Source organism: Lactuca virosa, chromosome 1 (genome assembly GCF_052849685.1).
Source record: "Lactuca virosa cultivar CGN04683 chromosome 1, Lactuca_virosa_CGN04683_v6, whole genome shotgun sequence".
Taxonomy (NCBI): Eukaryota; Viridiplantae; Streptophyta; class Magnoliopsida; order Asterales; family Asteraceae; genus Lactuca; species Lactuca virosa.
The window spans coordinates 261,605,750-261,622,230 of record NC_136426.1 but is presented as its reverse complement, the minus strand read 5'-3'; the positions used below and the strand labels follow the sequence as shown (position 1 = coordinate 261,622,230).

Sequence of the window (16,481 nt, the reverse complement as noted above, 5' to 3'; positions counted from 1 at the left end):
GTACGCGAGGCGTGGGACCCACGTGACCGATCGGCTCCGTTCAAAAATACGAAAACCATGAACCATGAAGCGCAGGCCACCCGAGCATAGAAATAGAAAAGAAAGAAAAAAAAAACAAAAAAAACCGCACGTAAAATCTAAAAAAACGCAAACGGGTAACGAAAAAGGGGGGGTGCAACACGAGGACTTCCCAGGGGGTCACCCATCCTAGTACTACTCTCGCCCAAGCACGCTTAACTGCGGAGTTCTGATGGGATCCGGTGCATTAGTGTTGGTATGATCGCACCCGAAATACTGTCCATGCTTATTGCTTTTATGTCTTAAAAGACGCAGAACCTCCTTTGTTACCGTACGCGAGGCGTGGGACCCACGTGACCGATCGGATCCGTTCCAAAAATACGAAAACCATGAACCATGAAACGGAGGCCACCCGAGCATAGAAATAGCAAGAAAGAAAAAAAAAAGTCGCGCGTAAAATTAAAAAAAACGCAAACGGGCAACGAAAAAGGGGGGTGCAACACGAGGACTTCCCAGGGGTTCACCCATCCTAGTACTACTCTCGCCCAAGCACGCTTAACTGCGGAGTTCTTATGGGATCCGGTGCATTAGTGCTGGTATGATCGCACCCGAAATACTATCCATGCTTATTGCTTTTATGTCTTAAAAGACGCAGAACCTCCTTTGTTTTCGTACGCGAGGCGTGGGACCCACGTGACCGATCGGCTCCGTTCCAAAAATACGAAAACCATCAACCATGAAGCGGAGGCCACTCGAGCATAGAAATAGCAAGAAAGAAAAAAAAAACAAAAAAAAAACCGCACGTAAAATCTAAAAAAACGCAAACAGGCAACAAAAAAAGGGGGGTGCAACACGAGGACTTCCCAGGGGATCACCCATCCTAGTACTACTCTCGCCCAAGCACGCTTAACTGTAGAGTTGTGATGGGATCCGGTGCATTAGTGCTGGTATGATCGCACCCGAAATACTTTCAATGCTTATTGCTTTTATGTCTTAAAAGACGCAGAACCTCCTTTGTTTTCGTACGCGAGGCGTGGGACCCACGTGACCGATCGGCTCCGTTCCAAAAATACGAAAACCATGAACCATGAAACGGAGGCCACCCGAGCATAGAAATAGCAAGAAAGAAAAAAAAACAAAAAAAACCGCACGAAAAATTTAAAAAAACGCAAACGGGCAACGAAAAAAGGGGGGGGTGCAACACGAGGACTTCCCAAGGGGTCACCCATCCTAGTACTACTCTCGCCCAAGCACGCTTAACTGCGGAGTTCTGATGGGATCCGGTGCTATAGTGCTGGTATGATCGCACCCGAAATACTATCCGTGCTTATTGCTTTTATGTCTTAAAAGACGCAGAACCTCCTTTGTTTTCGTACGCGAGGCGTGGGACCCACGTGACCGATCGGCTCCGTTCCAAAAATACGAAAACCATCAACCATGAAGCGGTGGCCACCAGAGCATAGAAATAGCAAGAAAGAAAAAAAAACAAAAAAAAACCGCACGTAAACACGAGGACTTCCCAAGGGGGTCACCCATCCTAGTACTACTCTCGCCCAAGCACGGTTAACTGCGAAGTTCTGATGGGATCCGGTGCATTAGTGCTGGTATGATCGCACCCGAAATACTATCCATGCTTATTGCTTTTATGTCTTAAAAGACGCAGAACCTCGTTTGTTTTCGTACGCGAGGCGTAGGACCCACGTGACCGATCGGCTCCGTTCCAAAAATACGAAAACCATCAACCATGAAGTGGAGGCCACCCGAGCATAGAAATAGCATGAAAGAAAAAAAAAACAAAAAAAAACCGCACGTAAAATCTAAAAAAACGCAAACAGGCAACAAAAAAGGGGGGTGCAACACAAGGACTTCCCAGGGGGTCACCCATCCTAGTACTACTCTCGCCCAAGCACGCTTAACTGCAGAGTTGTGATGGGATCCGGTGCATTAGTGCTGGTATGATCGCACCCGAAATACTATCCATGCTTATTGCTTTTATGTCTTAAAAGACGCAGAACCTCCTTTGTTTTCGTACGCGAGGCGTGGGACCCACGTGACCGATCGGCTCCGTTCCAAAAATACGAAAACCATGAACCATGAAACGGAGGCCACCCGAGCATAGAAATAGCAAGAAAGAAAAAAAAACAAAAAAAATTTGCGCGTAAAATCTAAAAAAACGCAAACGGGCAACGAAAAAGGGGGGTGCAACACGAGGACTTCCCAAGGGGTCACCCATCCTAGTACTACTCTCGCCCAAGCACGCTTAACTGCGGAGTTCTTATGGGATCCGGTGCATTAGTCCTGGTATGATCGCACCTGAAATACTATCAATGCTTATTGCTTTTATGTCTTAAAAGACGCAGAACCTCCTTTGTTTTCGTACGTGAGGCGTGGGACCCACGTGACCGATCGGCTCCGTTCCAAAAATACGAAAACCATGAACCATGAAGCGGAGGACACCCGACCATAGAAATAGCAAGAAAGAAAAAAAACAAAAAAAACCGCATGTAAAATCTAAAAAAACGCAAACGGACAACGAAAAAGGGGGGGTGCAACACGAGGACTTCCCAGGGGGTCACCCATCCTAGTACTACTCTCGCCCAAGCACGCTTAACTGCGGAGTTCTGATGGGATCCGGTGCATTAGTGCTGGTATGATCGCACCCGAAAAACTGTCCATGCTTATTCCTTTTATGTCTTAAAAGACGCATAACCTCCTTTGTTTTCGTACGCGAGGCGTGGGACCCACGTGACCGATCGGCTCCGTTCCAAAAATACGAAAACCATGAACCATGAAACGGAGGCCACCCGAGCATAGAAATAGCAAGAAAGAAAAAAAAAGCCGCGCGTAAAATCTAAAAAAACGCAAACGGGCAACGAAAAAGGGGGGTGCAACACGAGGACTTCCCAGGGGTTCACCCATCCTAGTACTACTCTCGCCCAAGCACGCTTAACTGCGGAGTTCTTATGGGATCCGGTGCATTAGTGCTGGTATGATCGCACCCGAAATACTATCCATGCTTATTGCTTTTATGTCTTAAAAGACGCAGAACCTCCTTTGTTTTCGTACGCGAAGCGTGGGACCCACGTGACCGATCGGCTCCGTTACAAAAATACGAAAACCATGAACCATAAAACGGAGGCCACCCGAGCATAGAAATAGCAAGAAAGAAAAAAAAAACAAAAAAAACCGCGCGTAAAATCTAAAAAAACGCAAACGGGCAACGAAAAAGGGGGGTGCAACACGAGGACTTCCCAGGGGGTCACCCATCCTAGTACTACTCTCGCCCAAGCACGCTTCACTGCGGAGTTCTTATGGGATCCGGTGCATTAGTGCTGGTATGATCGCACCCGAAATACTATCCATGCTTATTGCTTTTATGTCTTAAAAGACGCAGAACCTCCTTTGTTTTCGTACGCGAGGCGTGGGACCCACGTGACCGATCGGCTCCGTTCAAAAATACGAAAACCATGAACCATGAAGCGCAGGCCACCCGAGCATAGAAATAGAAAAGAAAGAAAAAAAAAACAAAAAAAACCGCACGTAAAATCTAAAAAAACGCAAACGGGTAACGAAAAAGGGGGGGTGCAACACGAGGACTTCCCAGGGGGTCACCCATCCTAGTACTACTCTCGCCCAAGCACGCTTAACTGCGGAGTTCTGATGGGATCCGGTGCATTAGTGTTGGTATGATCGCACCCGAAATACTGTCCATGCTTATTGCTTTTATGTCTTAAAAGACGCAGAACCTCCTTTGTTTTCGTACGCGAGGCGTGGGACCCACGTGACCGATCGGATCCGTTCCAAAAATACGAAAACCATGAACCATGAAACGGAGGCCACCCGAGCATAGAAATAGCAAGAAAGAAAAAAAAAAGTCGCGCGTAAAATTAAAAAAAACGCAAACGGGCAACGAAAAAGGGGGGTGCAACACGAGGACTTCCCAGGGGTTCACCCATCCTAGTACTACTCTCGCCCAAGCACGCTTAACTGCGGAGTTCTTATGGGATCCGGTGCATTAGTGCTGGTATGATCGCACCCGAAATACTATCCATGCTTATTGCTTTTATGTCTTAAAAGACGCAGAACCTCCTTTGTTTTCGTACGCGAGGCGTGGGACCCACGTGACCGATCGGCTCCGTTCCAAAAATACGAAAACCATCAACCATGAAGCGGTGGCCACCCGAGCATAGAAATAGCAAGAAAGAAAAAAAAAACAAAAAAAAACCGCACGTAAACACGAGGCCTTCCCAAGGGGGTCACCCATCCTAGTACTACTCTCGCCCAAGCACGGTTAACTGCGAAGTTCTGATGGGATCCGGTGCATTAGTGCTGGTATGATCGCACCCGAAATACTATCCATGCTTATTGCTTTTATGTCTTAAAAGACGCAGAACCTCCTTTGTTTTCGTACGCGAGGCGTAGGACCCACGTGACCGATCGGCTCCGTTCCAAAAATACGAAAACCATCAACCATGAAGCGGAGGCCACCCGAGCACAGAAATAGCAAGAAAGAAAAAAAAAACAAAAAAAAAACCGCACGTAAAATCTAAAAAAACGCAAACAGGCAACGAAAAAGGGGGATGCAACACGAGGACTTCCCAGGGGGTCACCCATCCTAGTACTACTCTCGCCCAAGCACGCTTAACTGCGGAGTTCTGATGGGATCCGGTGCATTAGTGCTGGTATGATCGCACCCGAAATACTGTCCATGCTTATTGCTTTTATGTCTTAAAAGACGCAGAACCTCCTTTGTTTTCGTACGCGAGGCGTGGGACCCACGTGACCGATCGGCTCCGTTCCAAAAATACGAAAACCATGAACCATGAAACGGAGGCCACCCGAGCATAGAAATAGCAAGAAAGAAAAAAAAAAGTCGCGCGTAAAATTAAAAAAAACGCAAACGGGCAACGAAAAAGGGGGGTGCAACACGAGGACTTCCCAGGGGTTCACCCATCCTAGTACTTCTCTCGCCCAAGCACGCTTAACTGCGGAGTTCTTATGAGATCCGGTGCATTAGTGCTGGTATGATCGCACCCGAAATACTATCCATGCTTATTGCTTTTATGTCTTAAAAGACACAGAACCTCCTTTGTTTTCGTACGCGAGGCGTGGGACTCACGTGACCGATCGGCTCCGTTCCAAAAATACGAAAACCATCAACCATGAAGCGGTGGCCACCCGAGCATAGAAATAGCAAGAAAGAAAAAAAAACAAAAAAAAAACCGCACGTAAACACGAGGACTTCCCAGGGGGTCACCCATCCTAGTACTACTCTCGCCCAAGCACGCTTAACTGCGGAGTTTTGATGGGATCCGGTGCATTAGTGCTGGTATGATCGCACCCGAAATACTATCCATGCTTATTGCTTTTATGTCTTAAAAGACGCAGAACCTCCTTTGTTTTCGTACGCGAGGCGTGGGACCCACGTGACCGATCGGCTCCGTTCCAAAAATACGAAAACCATCAACCATGAAGCGGTGGCCACCCGAGCATAGAAATAGCAAGAAAGAAAAAAAAACAAAAAAAAACCGCACGGAAAATTTAAAAAAACGCAAACGGGCAACGAAAAAAGGGGGGGTGCAACACGACGACTTCCCAGGGGGTCACCCATCCTAGTACTACTCTCGCCCAAGCACGCTTAACTGCGGAGTTCGGATGGGATCCGGTGCTATAGTGCTGGTATGATCGCACCCGAAATACTATCAATGCTTATTGCTTTTATGTCTTAAAAGACGCAGAACCTCCTTTGTTTTCGTACGCGAGGCGTGGGACCCACGTGACCGATCGGCTCCGTTCCAAAAATACGAAAACCATCAACCATGAAGCGGTGGCCACCCGAGCATAGAAATAGCAAGAAAAGAAAAAAAAACAAAAAAAACCGCACGTAAAATCTAAAAAAACGCAAACGGGCAACGAAAAAGTGAGGGTGCAACACGAGGACTTCCCAGGGGGTCACCCATCCTAGTACTACTCTCGCCCAAGCACGCTTGACTGCGGAGTTCTGATGGGATCCGGTGCATTAGTGCTGGTATGATCGCACCCGAAATACTATCCGTGCTTATTGCTTTTATGTCTTAAAAGACGCAGAACCTCCTTTGTTTTCGTACGCGAGGCGTGGGACCCACGTGACCGATCGGCTCCGTTCCAAAAATACGAAAACCATCAACCATGAAGCGGTAGCCACCCGAGCATAGAAATAGCAAGAAAGAAAAAAAAACAAAAAAAAAACCGCACGTAAACACGAGGACTTCCCAAGGGGGTCACCCATCCTAGTACTACTCTCGCCCAAGCACGGTTAACTGCGAAGTTCTGATGGGATCTGGTGCATTAGTGCTGGTATGATCGCACCCGAAATACTATCCATGCTTATTGCTTTTATGTCTTAAAAGACGCAGAACCTCCTTTGTTTTCGTACGCGAGGCGTAGGACCCACGTGACCGATCGGCTCCGTTCCAAAAATACGAAAACCATCAACCATGAAGCGGAGGCCACCCGAGCATAGAAATAGCAAGAAAGAAAAAAAAAACAAAAAAAAACCGCACGTAAAATCTAAAAAAACGCAAACAGGCAACAAAAAAGGGGGGTGCAACACGAGGACTTCCCAAGGGGGTCACCCATCCTAGTACTACTCTCGCCCAAGCACGGTTAACTGCGAAGTTCTGATGGGATCCGGTGCATTAGTGCTGGTATGATCGCACCCGAAATACTATCCATGCTTATTGCTTTTATGTCTTAAAAGACGCAGAACCTCCTTTGTTTTCGTACGTGAGGCGTGGGACCCACGTGACCGATCGGCTCCGTTCCAAAAATACGAAAACCATGAACCATGAAGCGGAGGACACCCGACCATAGAAATAGCAAGAAAGAAAAAAAACAAAAAAAACCGCATGTAAAATCTAAAAAAACGCAAACGGGCAACGAAAAAGGGGGGGTGCAACACGAGGACTTCCCAGGGGGTCACCCATCCTAGTACTACTCTCGCCCAAGCACGCTTAACTGCGGAGTTCTGATGGGATCCGGTGCATTAGTGCTGGTATGATCGCACCCGAAAAACTGTCCATGCTTATTCCTTTTATGTCTTAAAAGACGCATAACCTCCTTTGTTTTCGTACGCGAGGCGTGGGACCCACGTGACCGATCGGCTCCGTTCCAAAAATACGAAAACCATGAACCATGAAACGGAGGCCACCCGAGCATAGAAATAGCAAGAAAGAAAAAAAAAGCCGCGCGTAAAATCTAAAAAAACGCAAACGGGCAACGAAAAAGGGGGGTGCAACACGAGGACTTCCCATGGGTTCACCCATCCTAGTACTACTCTCGCCCAAGCACGCTTAACTGCGGAGTTCTTATGGGATCCGGTGCATTAGTGCTGGTATGATCGCACCCGAAATACTATCCATGCTTATTGCTTTTATGTCTTAAAAGACGCAGAACCTCCTTTGTTTTCGTACGCGAAGCGTGGGACCCACGTGACCGATCGCCTCCGTTCCAAAAATACGAAAACCATGAACCATGAAGCGGAGGCCACCCGAGCATAGAAATAGCAAGAAAGAAAAAAAAACAAAAAAAAAACCGCACGTAAAATATAAAAAAACGCAAACGGGCAACGAAAAAGGGGGGTGCAACACGAGGACTTCCCAGGGGTTCACCAATCCTAGTACTACTCTCGCCCAAGCACGCTTAACTGCGGAGTTCTTATGGGATCCGGTGCATTAGTGCTGGTATGATCGCACCCGAAATACTATCCATGCTTATTGCTTTTATGTCTTAAAAGACGCAGAACCTCCTTTGTTTTCGTACGCGAGGCGTGGGACCCACGTGACCGATCGGCTCCGTTCAAAAATACGAAAACCATGAACCATGAAGCGCAGGCCACCCGAGCATAGAAATAGAAAGAAAGAAAAAAACAACAAAAAAAACCGCACGTAAAATCTAAAAAAACGCAAACGGGCAACGAAAAAGCAGGTGCAACACGAGGACTTCCCAGGGGGTCACCCATCCTAGTACTACTCTCGCCCAAGCACGCTTCACAGCGGAGTTCTGATGGGATCCGGTGCATTAGTGCTGGTATGATCGCACCTGAAATACTATCCATTCTTATTACTTTTATGTCTTAAAAGACGTAGAACCTCCTTTGTTTTCGTACGCGAGGCATGGGACCCACGTGACTGATCGGCTCCGTTCCAAAAATACGAAAAGCATCAACCATGAAGCGGAGGCCACCCGAGCACAGAAATAGCAAGAAAGAAAAAAAAACAAAAAAAAACCGCACGTAAAATCTAAAAAAACGCAAACAGGCAACGAAAAAGGGGGATGCAACACGAGGACTTCCCAGGGGGTCACCCATCCTAGTACTACTCTCGCCCAAGCATGCTTGACTGCGGAGTTCTTATGGGATCCGGTGCATTAGTCCTGGTATGATCGCACCTGAAATACTATCAATGCTTATTGCTTTTATGTTTTAAAAGACGCAGAACCTCCTTTGTTTTCGTACGCGAGGCGTGGGACGCACGTGACCGATCGGCTCCGTTCCAAAAATACGAAAACCATGAACCATGAAGCGGAGGCCACCCGACCATAGAAATAGCAAGAAAGAAAAAAAACAAAAAAAACCGCATGTAAAATCTAAAAAAACGCAAACGGGCAACGAAAAAGGGGGGGTGCAACACGAGGACTTCCCAGGGGGTCACCCATCCTAGTACTACTCTCGCCCAAGCATGCTTAACTGCGGAGTTCTGATGGGATCCGGTGCATTAGTGCTGGTATGATCGCACCCGAAATATTGTCCATGCTTATTGCTTTTATGTCTTAAAAGACGCAGAACCTCCTTTGTTTTCGTACGCGAGGCGTGGGACCCACGTGACCGATCGGCTCCGTTCCAAAAATACGAAAACCATAAACCATGAAACGGAGGCCACCCGAGCATAGAAATAGCAAGAAAGAAAAAAAAAAGTCGCGCGTAAAATTAAAAAAAACGCAAACGGGCAACGAAAAAGGGGGGTGCAACACGAGGACTTTCCAGGGGTTCACCCATCCTAGTACTACTCTCGCCCAAGCACGCTTAACTGCGGAGTTCTTATGGGATCCGGAGCATTAGTGCTGGTATGATCGCACCCGAAATACTATCCATGCTTATTGCTTTTATGTCTTAAAAGACACAGAACCTCCTTTGTTTTCGTACGCGAGGCGTGGGACTCACGTGACCGATCGGCCCCGTTCCAAAAATACGAAAACCATCAACCATGAAGCGGTGGCCACCCGAGCATAGAAATAGCAAGAAAGAAAAAAAAACAAAAAAAAAACCGCACGTAAACACGAGGACTTCCCAGGGGGTCACCCATCCTAGTACTACTCTCGCCCAAGCACGCTTAACTGCGGAGTTCTGATGGGATCCGGTGCATTAGTGCTGGTATGATCGCACCCGAAATACTATCCATGCTTATTGCTTTTATGTCTTAAAAGACGCAGAACCTCCTTTGTTTTCGTACGCGAGGCGTGGGACCCACGTGACCGATCGGCTCCGTTCCAAAAATACGAAAACCATCAACCATGAAGCGGTGGCCACCCGAGCATAGAAATAGCAAGAAAGAAAAAAAAACAAAAAAAAAAACCGCACGTAAAATATAAAAAAACGCAAACGGGCAACGAAAAAGGGGGGTGCAACACGAGGACTTCCCAGGGGTTCACCAATCCTAGTACTACTCTCGCCCAAGCACGCTTAACTGCAGAGTTCTTATAGGATCCGGTGCATTAGTGCTGGTATGATCGCACCCGAAATACTATCCATGCTTATTGCTTTTATGTCTTAAAAGACGCAGAACCTCCTTTGTTTTCGTACGCGAGGCGTGGGACCCACGTGACCGATCGACTCCGTTCAAAAATACGAAAACCATGAACCATGAAGCGCAGGCCACCCGAGCATAGAAATAGAAAGAAAGAAAAAAAAAACAAAAAAAACCGCACGTAAAATCTAAAAAAACGCAAACGGGCAACGAAAAAGCAGGTGCAACACGAGGACTTCCCAGGGGGTCACCCATCCTAGTACTACTCTCGCCCAAGCACGCTTCACAGCGGAGTTCTGATGGGATCCGGTGCATTAGTGCTGGTATGATCGCACCTGAAATACTATCCATTCTTATTACTTTTATGTCTTAAAAGACGTAGAACCTCCTTTGTTTTCGTACGCGAGGCATGGGACCCACGTGACTGATCGGCTCCGTTCCAAAAATACGAAAAGCATCAACCATGAAGCGGAGGCCACCCGAGCACAAAATAGCAAGAAAGAAAAAAAAAACAAAAAAAAACCGCACGTAAAATCTAAAAAAACGCAAACAGGCAACGAAAAAGGGGGATGCAACACGAGGACTTCCCAGGGGGTCACCCATCCTAGTACTACTCTCGCCCAAGCATGCTTGACTGCGGAGTTCTTATGGGATCCGGTGCATTAGTCCTGGTATGATCGCACCTGAAATACTATCAATGCTTATTGCTTTTATGTTTTAAAAGACGCAGAACCTCCTTTGTTTTCGTACGCGAGGCGTGGGACGCACGTGACCGATCGGCTCCGTTCCAAAAATACGAAAACCATGAACCATGAAGCGGAGGCCACCCGACCATAGAAATAGCAAGAAAGAAAAAAAACAAAAAAAACCGCATGTAAAATCTAAAAAAACGCAAACGGGCAACGAAAAAGGGGGGGTGCAACACGAGGACTTCCCAGGGGGTCACCCATCCTAGTACTACTCTCGCCCAAGCATGCTTAACTGCGGAGTTCTGATGGGATCCGGTGCATTAGTGCTGGTATGATCGCACCCGAAATACTGTCCATGCTTATTGCTTTTATGTCTTAAAAGACGCAGAACCTCCTTTGTTTTCGTACGCGAGGCGTGGGACCCACGTGACCGATCGGCTCCGTTCCAAAAATACGAAAACCATAAACCATGAAACGGAGGCCACCCGAGCATAGAAATAGCAAGAAAGAAAAAAAAAAGTCGCGCGTAAAATTAAAAAAAACGCAAACGGGCAACGAAAAAGGGGGGTGCAACACGAGGACTTTCCAGGGGTTCACCCATCCTAGTACTACTCTCGCCCAAGCACGCTTAACTGCGGAGTTCTTATGGGATCCGGTGCATTAGTGCTGGTATGATCGCACCCGAAATACTATCCATGCTTATTGCTTTTATGTCTTAAAAGACACAGAACCTCCTTTGTTTTCGTACGCGAGGCGTGGGACTCACGTGACCGATCGGCCCCGTTCCAAAAATACGAAAACCATCAACCATGAAGCGGTGGCCACCCGAGCATAGAAATAGCAAGAAAGAAAAAAAAACAAAAAAAAATCGCACGTAAACACGAGGACTTCCCAGGGGGTCACCCATCCTAGTACTACTCTCGCCCAAGCACGCTTAACTGCGGAGTTCTGATGGGATCCGGTGCATTAGTGCTGGTATGATCGCACCCGAAATACTATCCATGCTTATTGCTTTTATGTCTTAAAAGACGCAGAACCTCCTTTGTTTTCGTACGCGAGGCGTGGGACCCACGTGACCGATCGGCTCCGTTCCAAAAATACAAAAACCATCAACCATGAAGCGGTGGCCACCCGAGCATAGAAATAGCAAGAAAGAAAAAAAAACAAAAAAAAAACCGCACGTAAAATCTAAAAAAAAGCAAATGGGCAACGAAAAAGTGGGGGTGCAACACGAGGACTTCCCAGGGGGTCACCCATCCTAGTACTACTCTCGCCCAAGCACGCTTGACTGCGGAGTTCTGATGGGATCCGGTGCATTAGTGCTGGTATGATCGCACCCGAAATACTATCCGTGCTTATTGCTTTTATGTCTTAAAAGACGCAGAACCTCCTTTGTTTTCGTACGCGAGGCGTGGGACCCACGTGACCGATCGGCTCCGTTCCAAAAATACGAAAACCATCAACCATGAAGCGGTGGCCACCCGAGCATAGAAATAGCAAGAAAGAAAAAAAAAAACAAAAAAAAAACCGCACGTAAACACGAGGACTTCCCAAGGGGGTCACCCATCCTTGTACTACTCTCGCCCAAGCACGGTTAACTGCGAAGTTCTGATGGGATCCGGTGCATTAGTGCTGGTATGATCGCACCCGAAATACTATCCATGCTTATTGCTTTTATGTCTTAAAAGACGCAGAACCTCCTTTGTTTTCGTACGCGAGGCGTAGGACCCGCGTGACCGATCGGCTCCGTTCCAAAAATACGAAAACCATCAACCATGAAGCGGAGGCCACCCGAGCATAGAAATAGCAAGAAAGAAAAAAAAACAAAAAAAAACCGCACGTAAAAATCTAAAAAAACGCAAACAGGCAACAAAAAAGGGGGTGCAACACGAGGACTTCCCAGGGGGTCACCCATCCTAGTACTACTCTCGCCCAAGCACGCTTAACTGCAGAGTTGTGATGGGATCCGGTGCATTAGTGCTGGTATGATCGCACCCGAAACACTATCCATGCTTATTGCTTTTATGTCTTAAAGGACGCAGAACCTCCTTTGTTTTCGTACGCGAGGCGTGGGACCCACGTGACCGATCGGCTCCGTTCCAAAAATACGAAAACCATGAACCATGAAACGGAGGCCACCCGAGCATAGAAATAGCAAGAAAGAAAAAAAAAACAAAAAAAAACTGCGCGTAAAATCTAAAAAAACGCAAACGGGCAACGAAAAAGGGGGGTGCAACACGAGGACTTCGCAAGGGGTCACCCATCCTAGTACTACTCTCGCCCAAGCACGCTTAACTGCGGAGTTCTTATGGGATCCGGTGCATTAGTCCTGGTATGATCGCACCTGAAATACTATCAATGCTTATTGCTTTTATGTCTTAAAAGACGCAGAACCTCCTTTGTTTTCGTACGTGAGGCGTGGGACCCACGTGACCGATCGGCTCCGTTCCAAAAATACGAAAACCATGAACCATGAAGCGGAGGACACCCGACCATAGAAATAGCAAGAAAGAAAAAAAACAAAAAAAACCGCATGTAAAATCTAAAAAAACGCAAACGGGCAACGAAAAAGGGGGGGTGCAACACGAGGACTTCCCAGGGGGTCACCCATCCTAGTACTACTCTCGCCCAAGCACGCTTAACTGCGGAGTTCTGATGGGATCCGGTGCATTAGTGCTGGTATGATCGCACCCGAAAAACTGTCCATGCTTATTCCTTTTATGTCTTAAAAGACGCATAACCTCCTTTGTTTTCGTACGCGAGGCGTGGGACCCACGTGACCGATCGGCTCCGTTCCAAAAATACGAAAACCATGAACCATGAAACGGAGGCCACCCGAGCATAGAAATAGCAAGAAAGAAAAAAAAAAGCCGCGCGGAAAATCTAAAAAAACGCAAACGGGCAACGAAAAAGGGGGGTGCAACACGAGGACTTCCCAGGGGTTCACCCATCCTAGTACTACTCTCGCCCAAGCACGCTTAACTGCGGAGTTCTTATGGGATCCGGTGCATTAGTGCTGGTATGATCGCACCCGAAATACTATCCATGCTTATTGCTTTTATGTCTTAAAAGACGCAGAACCTCCTTTGTTTTCGTACGCGAAGCGTGGGACCCACGTGACCGATCGGCTCCGTTCCAAAAATACGAAAACCATGAACCATAAAACGGAGGCCACCCGAGCATAGAAATAGCAAGAAAGAAAAAAAAAACAAAAAAAACCGCGCGTAAAATCTAAAAAAACGCAAACGGGCAACGAAAAAGGGGGGTGCAACACGAGGACTTCCGAGGGGGTCACCCATCCTAGTACTACTCTCGCCCAAGCACGCTTCACTGCGGAGTTCTTATGGGATCCGGTGCATTAGTGCTGGTATGATCGCACCCGATATAACTATCCATGCTTATTGCTTTTATGTCTTAAAAGACGCAGAACCTCCTTTGTTTTCGTACGCGAGGCGTGGGACCCACGTGACCGATCAGCTCCGTTCCAAAAATACGAAAACCATGAACCATGAAGCGGAGGCCACGCGAGTATAGAAATAGCAAGAAAGAAAAAAAAGAAAAAAAACCACACGTAAAATCTAAAAAAACGCAAACTGGCAACGAAAAAGGGGGGTGCAACACGACCACTTCCCAGGGGGTCACCCATCCTAGTACTACTCTCGCCCAAGCACGCTTCACAGCGGAGTTCTGATGGGATCCGGTGCATTAGTGCTGGTATGATCACACCCGAAATACTATCCATGCTTATTGCTTTTATGTTTTAAAAGACGCAGAACCTCCTTTGTTTTCGTACGCGAGGCGTGGGACCCACGTGACCGATCGGCTCCGTTCCAAAAATACGATAAGCATCAACCATGAAGCGGAGGCCACCCGAGCATAGAAATAGCAAGAAAGAAAAAAAAACAAAAAAAAAACCACACGTAAAATCTTAAAAAACGCAAACGGGCAACGAAAAAAGGGGGGTGCAACACGAGGACTTCTCAGGGGGTCACCCATCCTAGTACTACTCTCGCCCAAGCATGCTTCACAGCGGAGTTCTGATGGGATCCGGTGCATTAGTGCTGGTATGATCGCACCAGGAATACTATCCATGCTTATTGCTTTTATGTCTTAAAAGACGCAAAACCTCCTTTGTTTTCTTACGCGAGGCGTGGGACCCACGTGACCGATCGGCTCCGTTCCAAAAATACGAAAACCATGAACCATGAAGCGGAGGCCACGCGAGCATAGAAATAGCAAGAAAGAAAAAAACAAAAAAAAACCGCACGTAAAATCTTAAAAAACGCAAACGGGCAACGAAAAAGGGGGGTGCAACACGAGGACATCCCAGGGGGTCACCCATCCTAGTACTACTCTCGCCCAAGCACGCTTAACTGCGGAGTTCTGATGGGATCTGGTGAATTAGTGCTGGTATGATCGCACCCGAAATACTATCCATGCTTATTGCTTTTATGTCTTAAAAGATGCAGAACCTCCTTTGTTTTCGTACGCGAGGCGTGGGACCCACGTGACCGATCGGCTCCGTTCCAAAAATACGAAAACCATCAACCATGAAGCGGAGGCCACCCGAGCATAGAAATAGCAAGAAAGAAAAAAAAACAAAAAAAAAACCGCACGTAAAATCTAAAAAAACGCAAACGGGCAACGAAAAAGGGGGATGCAACACGACAACTTCCCAGGGGGTCACCCATCCTAGTACTACTCTCGCCCAAGCACGCTTCACAGCGGAGTTCTGATGGGATCCGGTGCATTAGTGCTGGTATGATCGCACCCGAAATACTATCCATGTTTATTGCTTTTATGTCTTAAAAGACGCAGAACCTCCTTTGTTTTCGTACGTGAGGCGTGGGATCCACGTGACCGATCGGCTCCGTTCCAAAAATACGAAAAGCATCAACCATGAAGCGGAGGCCACCCGAGCATAGAAATAGCAAGAAAGAAAAAAAAACAAAAAAAACCACACGTAAAATATTAAAAAACGCGAACGGGCAACGAAAAAGGGGGGGTGCAACACGAGGACTTCACAGGGGGTCACGCATCCTAGTACTACTCTCGCCCAAGCACGCTTCACAACGGAGTTCTGATGGGATCCGGTGCATTAGTGCTGGTATGATTGCACCAGGAATACTATCCATGCTTATTGCTTTTATGTCTTAAAAGACACAGAACCTCCTTTGTTTCCGTACGCGAGGCGTGGGACCCACGTGACCGATCGGCTCCGTTCCAAAAATACGAAAACCATGAACCATGAAACGGAGGCCACCCGAGCATAGAAATAGCAAGAAAGAAAAAAAAACCGCGCGTAAAATCTAAAAAAACGCAAACGGGCAACGAAAAAGGGGGTGCAACACGAGGACTTCCCAGGGGTTCACCCATCCTAGTACTACTCTCGCCCAAGCACGCTTAACTGCGGAGTTCTTATGGGATCCGGTGCATTAGTGCTGGTATGATCGCACCCGAAATACTATCCATGCTTATTGCTTTTATGTCTTAAAAGACACAGAACCTCCTTTGTTTTCGTACGCGAGGCGTGGGACCCACGTGACCGATCGGCTCCGTTCCAAAAATACGAAAACCATGAACCATGAAGCGGAGGCCACCCGAGCATAGAAATAGCAAGAAAGAAAAAAAACAAAAAAAACCGCACGTAAAATCTAAAAAAACGCAAACGGGCAACGAAAAAGCAGGTGCAACACGAGGACTTCCCAGGGGGTCACCCATCCTAGTACTACTCTCGCCCAAGCACGCTTCACAGCGGAGTTCTGATGGGATCCGATGCATTAGTGCTGGTATGATCGCACCCGAAATACTATCCATGCTTATTGCTTTTATGTCTTAAAAGACGCAGAACCTCCTTTGTTTTCATACGCGAGGCGTGGGAGCCACGTGACTGATCGGCTCCGTTCCAAAAATACAAAAAGCATCAACCATAAAGCGGAGGCCACCCGAGCATATAAATAGCAAGAAAGAAAAAAAAAACAAAAAAAAAACC

The 16,481-nt window shown here is 47.2% G+C and overlaps 44 non-coding genes and 4 pseudogenes across 44 annotated transcripts; all 48 read right to left on the bottom strand.

Moving 5' to 3' along the window:
- Window positions 1-169: 169 nt before the first annotated feature.
- On the bottom strand, window positions 170-288 carry LOC145141471 (5S ribosomal RNA). The gene has a single exon (XR_013722684.1). It is a non-coding gene; the product is annotated as a 5S ribosomal RNA (ribosomal RNA).
- Window positions 289-509: 221 nt separating this feature from the next.
- LOC145146646 (5S ribosomal RNA) lies at window positions 510-628 on the bottom strand. Its single transcript, XR_013727581.1, has one exon. It is a non-coding gene; the product is annotated as a 5S ribosomal RNA (ribosomal RNA).
- A 232-nt stretch (window positions 629-860) lies between these two features.
- LOC145150457 (5S ribosomal RNA) lies at window positions 861-979 on the bottom strand. The gene has a single exon (XR_013731282.1). It is a non-coding gene; the product is annotated as a 5S ribosomal RNA (ribosomal RNA).
- A 231-nt stretch (window positions 980-1,210) lies between these two features.
- On the bottom strand, window positions 1,211-1,329 carry LOC145153789 (5S ribosomal RNA). The gene has a single exon (XR_013734281.1). It is a non-coding gene; the product is annotated as a 5S ribosomal RNA (ribosomal RNA).
- A 186-nt stretch (window positions 1,330-1,515) lies between these two features.
- Window positions 1,516-1,636, bottom strand: LOC145151296 (5S ribosomal RNA; annotated as a pseudogene).
- Window positions 1,637-1,866: 230 nt separating this feature from the next.
- LOC145149199 (5S ribosomal RNA) lies at window positions 1,867-1,985 on the bottom strand. The gene has a single exon (XR_013730052.1). It is a non-coding gene; the product is annotated as a 5S ribosomal RNA (ribosomal RNA).
- Window positions 1,986-2,214: 229 nt separating this feature from the next.
- On the bottom strand, window positions 2,215-2,333 carry LOC145147534 (5S ribosomal RNA). The gene has a single exon (XR_013728433.1). It is a non-coding gene; the product is annotated as a 5S ribosomal RNA (ribosomal RNA).
- A 228-nt stretch (window positions 2,334-2,561) lies between these two features.
- Window positions 2,562-2,680, bottom strand: LOC145154854 (5S ribosomal RNA). Its single transcript, XR_013735320.1, has one exon. It is a non-coding gene; the product is annotated as a 5S ribosomal RNA (ribosomal RNA).
- Window positions 2,681-2,900: 220 nt separating this feature from the next.
- LOC145146645 (5S ribosomal RNA) lies at window positions 2,901-3,019 on the bottom strand. The gene has a single exon (XR_013727580.1). It is a non-coding gene; the product is annotated as a 5S ribosomal RNA (ribosomal RNA).
- Window positions 3,020-3,248: 229 nt separating this feature from the next.
- LOC145138919 (5S ribosomal RNA) lies at window positions 3,249-3,367 on the bottom strand. The gene has a single exon (XR_013721788.1). It is a non-coding gene; the product is annotated as a 5S ribosomal RNA (ribosomal RNA).
- Window positions 3,368-3,597: 230 nt separating this feature from the next.
- LOC145141453 (5S ribosomal RNA) lies at window positions 3,598-3,716 on the bottom strand. Its single transcript, XR_013722669.1, has one exon. It is a non-coding gene; the product is annotated as a 5S ribosomal RNA (ribosomal RNA).
- A 221-nt stretch (window positions 3,717-3,937) lies between these two features.
- Window positions 3,938-4,056, bottom strand: LOC145146644 (5S ribosomal RNA). Its single transcript, XR_013727579.1, has one exon. It is a non-coding gene; the product is annotated as a 5S ribosomal RNA (ribosomal RNA).
- Window positions 4,057-4,243: 187 nt separating this feature from the next.
- On the bottom strand, window positions 4,244-4,364 carry LOC145151325 (5S ribosomal RNA; annotated as a pseudogene).
- A 231-nt stretch (window positions 4,365-4,595) lies between these two features.
- On the bottom strand, window positions 4,596-4,714 carry LOC145153910 (5S ribosomal RNA). The gene has a single exon (XR_013734401.1). It is a non-coding gene; the product is annotated as a 5S ribosomal RNA (ribosomal RNA).
- Window positions 4,715-4,935: 221 nt separating this feature from the next.
- Window positions 4,936-5,054, bottom strand: LOC145148578 (5S ribosomal RNA). Its single transcript, XR_013729456.1, has one exon. It is a non-coding gene; the product is annotated as a 5S ribosomal RNA (ribosomal RNA).
- A 187-nt stretch (window positions 5,055-5,241) lies between these two features.
- On the bottom strand, window positions 5,242-5,361 carry LOC145150917 (5S ribosomal RNA). Its single transcript, XR_013731723.1, has one exon. It is a non-coding gene; the product is annotated as a 5S ribosomal RNA (ribosomal RNA).
- A 231-nt stretch (window positions 5,362-5,592) lies between these two features.
- On the bottom strand, window positions 5,593-5,711 carry LOC145141219 (5S ribosomal RNA). The gene has a single exon (XR_013722515.1). It is a non-coding gene; the product is annotated as a 5S ribosomal RNA (ribosomal RNA).
- A 230-nt stretch (window positions 5,712-5,941) lies between these two features.
- LOC145155376 (5S ribosomal RNA) lies at window positions 5,942-6,060 on the bottom strand. Its single transcript, XR_013735820.1, has one exon. It is a non-coding gene; the product is annotated as a 5S ribosomal RNA (ribosomal RNA).
- A 187-nt stretch (window positions 6,061-6,247) lies between these two features.
- Window positions 6,248-6,368, bottom strand: LOC145151373 (5S ribosomal RNA; annotated as a pseudogene).
- A 230-nt stretch (window positions 6,369-6,598) lies between these two features.
- LOC145149173 (5S ribosomal RNA) lies at window positions 6,599-6,718 on the bottom strand. Its single transcript, XR_013730028.1, has one exon. It is a non-coding gene; the product is annotated as a 5S ribosomal RNA (ribosomal RNA).
- Window positions 6,719-6,946: 228 nt separating this feature from the next.
- Window positions 6,947-7,065, bottom strand: LOC145154843 (5S ribosomal RNA). Its single transcript, XR_013735306.1, has one exon. It is a non-coding gene; the product is annotated as a 5S ribosomal RNA (ribosomal RNA).
- Window positions 7,066-7,285: 220 nt separating this feature from the next.
- Window positions 7,286-7,404, bottom strand: LOC145147112 (5S ribosomal RNA). The gene has a single exon (XR_013728026.1). It is a non-coding gene; the product is annotated as a 5S ribosomal RNA (ribosomal RNA).
- A 230-nt stretch (window positions 7,405-7,634) lies between these two features.
- LOC145149683 (5S ribosomal RNA) lies at window positions 7,635-7,753 on the bottom strand. The gene has a single exon (XR_013730535.1). It is a non-coding gene; the product is annotated as a 5S ribosomal RNA (ribosomal RNA).
- Window positions 7,754-7,980: 227 nt separating this feature from the next.
- LOC145146717 (5S ribosomal RNA) lies at window positions 7,981-8,099 on the bottom strand. The gene has a single exon (XR_013727648.1). It is a non-coding gene; the product is annotated as a 5S ribosomal RNA (ribosomal RNA).
- A 229-nt stretch (window positions 8,100-8,328) lies between these two features.
- On the bottom strand, window positions 8,329-8,447 carry LOC145150231 (5S ribosomal RNA). The gene has a single exon (XR_013731053.1). It is a non-coding gene; the product is annotated as a 5S ribosomal RNA (ribosomal RNA).
- Window positions 8,448-8,675: 228 nt separating this feature from the next.
- On the bottom strand, window positions 8,676-8,794 carry LOC145136014 (5S ribosomal RNA). Its single transcript, XR_013720174.1, has one exon. It is a non-coding gene; the product is annotated as a 5S ribosomal RNA (ribosomal RNA).
- A 221-nt stretch (window positions 8,795-9,015) lies between these two features.
- Window positions 9,016-9,134, bottom strand: LOC145149599 (5S ribosomal RNA). Its single transcript, XR_013730454.1, has one exon. It is a non-coding gene; the product is annotated as a 5S ribosomal RNA (ribosomal RNA).
- Window positions 9,135-9,321: 187 nt separating this feature from the next.
- On the bottom strand, window positions 9,322-9,441 carry LOC145150129 (5S ribosomal RNA). Its single transcript, XR_013730955.1, has one exon. It is a non-coding gene; the product is annotated as a 5S ribosomal RNA (ribosomal RNA).
- A 231-nt stretch (window positions 9,442-9,672) lies between these two features.
- On the bottom strand, window positions 9,673-9,791 carry LOC145150925 (5S ribosomal RNA). Its single transcript, XR_013731730.1, has one exon. It is a non-coding gene; the product is annotated as a 5S ribosomal RNA (ribosomal RNA).
- A 227-nt stretch (window positions 9,792-10,018) lies between these two features.
- Window positions 10,019-10,137, bottom strand: LOC145146716 (5S ribosomal RNA). The gene has a single exon (XR_013727647.1). It is a non-coding gene; the product is annotated as a 5S ribosomal RNA (ribosomal RNA).
- A 229-nt stretch (window positions 10,138-10,366) lies between these two features.
- On the bottom strand, window positions 10,367-10,485 carry LOC145150230 (5S ribosomal RNA). The gene has a single exon (XR_013731052.1). It is a non-coding gene; the product is annotated as a 5S ribosomal RNA (ribosomal RNA).
- A 228-nt stretch (window positions 10,486-10,713) lies between these two features.
- Window positions 10,714-10,832, bottom strand: LOC145136007 (5S ribosomal RNA). Its single transcript, XR_013720170.1, has one exon. It is a non-coding gene; the product is annotated as a 5S ribosomal RNA (ribosomal RNA).
- A 221-nt stretch (window positions 10,833-11,053) lies between these two features.
- LOC145148953 (5S ribosomal RNA) lies at window positions 11,054-11,172 on the bottom strand. The gene has a single exon (XR_013729815.1). It is a non-coding gene; the product is annotated as a 5S ribosomal RNA (ribosomal RNA).
- A 186-nt stretch (window positions 11,173-11,358) lies between these two features.
- Window positions 11,359-11,478, bottom strand: LOC145150128 (5S ribosomal RNA). The gene has a single exon (XR_013730954.1). It is a non-coding gene; the product is annotated as a 5S ribosomal RNA (ribosomal RNA).
- A 231-nt stretch (window positions 11,479-11,709) lies between these two features.
- On the bottom strand, window positions 11,710-11,828 carry LOC145154710 (5S ribosomal RNA). Its single transcript, XR_013735171.1, has one exon. It is a non-coding gene; the product is annotated as a 5S ribosomal RNA (ribosomal RNA).
- A 189-nt stretch (window positions 11,829-12,017) lies between these two features.
- On the bottom strand, window positions 12,018-12,138 carry LOC145151391 (5S ribosomal RNA; annotated as a pseudogene).
- A 229-nt stretch (window positions 12,139-12,367) lies between these two features.
- LOC145148547 (5S ribosomal RNA) lies at window positions 12,368-12,486 on the bottom strand. The gene has a single exon (XR_013729427.1). It is a non-coding gene; the product is annotated as a 5S ribosomal RNA (ribosomal RNA).
- Window positions 12,487-12,716: 230 nt separating this feature from the next.
- On the bottom strand, window positions 12,717-12,835 carry LOC145148844 (5S ribosomal RNA). Its single transcript, XR_013729710.1, has one exon. It is a non-coding gene; the product is annotated as a 5S ribosomal RNA (ribosomal RNA).
- Window positions 12,836-13,063: 228 nt separating this feature from the next.
- LOC145154830 (5S ribosomal RNA) lies at window positions 13,064-13,182 on the bottom strand. The gene has a single exon (XR_013735295.1). It is a non-coding gene; the product is annotated as a 5S ribosomal RNA (ribosomal RNA).
- Window positions 13,183-13,403: 221 nt separating this feature from the next.
- On the bottom strand, window positions 13,404-13,522 carry LOC145146643 (5S ribosomal RNA). Its single transcript, XR_013727578.1, has one exon. It is a non-coding gene; the product is annotated as a 5S ribosomal RNA (ribosomal RNA).
- Window positions 13,523-13,751: 229 nt separating this feature from the next.
- LOC145146176 (5S ribosomal RNA) lies at window positions 13,752-13,870 on the bottom strand. Its single transcript, XR_013727123.1, has one exon. It is a non-coding gene; the product is annotated as a 5S ribosomal RNA (ribosomal RNA).
- Window positions 13,871-14,098: 228 nt separating this feature from the next.
- LOC145149654 (5S ribosomal RNA) lies at window positions 14,099-14,217 on the bottom strand. The gene has a single exon (XR_013730507.1). It is a non-coding gene; the product is annotated as a 5S ribosomal RNA (ribosomal RNA).
- A 231-nt stretch (window positions 14,218-14,448) lies between these two features.
- LOC145149195 (5S ribosomal RNA) lies at window positions 14,449-14,567 on the bottom strand. Its single transcript, XR_013730049.1, has one exon. It is a non-coding gene; the product is annotated as a 5S ribosomal RNA (ribosomal RNA).
- Window positions 14,568-14,794: 227 nt separating this feature from the next.
- On the bottom strand, window positions 14,795-14,913 carry LOC145148523 (5S ribosomal RNA). The gene has a single exon (XR_013729404.1). It is a non-coding gene; the product is annotated as a 5S ribosomal RNA (ribosomal RNA).
- Window positions 14,914-15,143: 230 nt separating this feature from the next.
- Window positions 15,144-15,262, bottom strand: LOC145148668 (5S ribosomal RNA). The gene has a single exon (XR_013729541.1). It is a non-coding gene; the product is annotated as a 5S ribosomal RNA (ribosomal RNA).
- A 229-nt stretch (window positions 15,263-15,491) lies between these two features.
- On the bottom strand, window positions 15,492-15,610 carry LOC145150503 (5S ribosomal RNA). The gene has a single exon (XR_013731325.1). It is a non-coding gene; the product is annotated as a 5S ribosomal RNA (ribosomal RNA).
- Window positions 15,611-15,828: 218 nt separating this feature from the next.
- Window positions 15,829-15,947, bottom strand: LOC145146642 (5S ribosomal RNA). The gene has a single exon (XR_013727577.1). It is a non-coding gene; the product is annotated as a 5S ribosomal RNA (ribosomal RNA).
- A 226-nt stretch (window positions 15,948-16,173) lies between these two features.
- Window positions 16,174-16,292, bottom strand: LOC145149309 (5S ribosomal RNA). The gene has a single exon (XR_013730157.1). It is a non-coding gene; the product is annotated as a 5S ribosomal RNA (ribosomal RNA).
- Window positions 16,293-16,481: the final 189 nt, after the last annotated feature.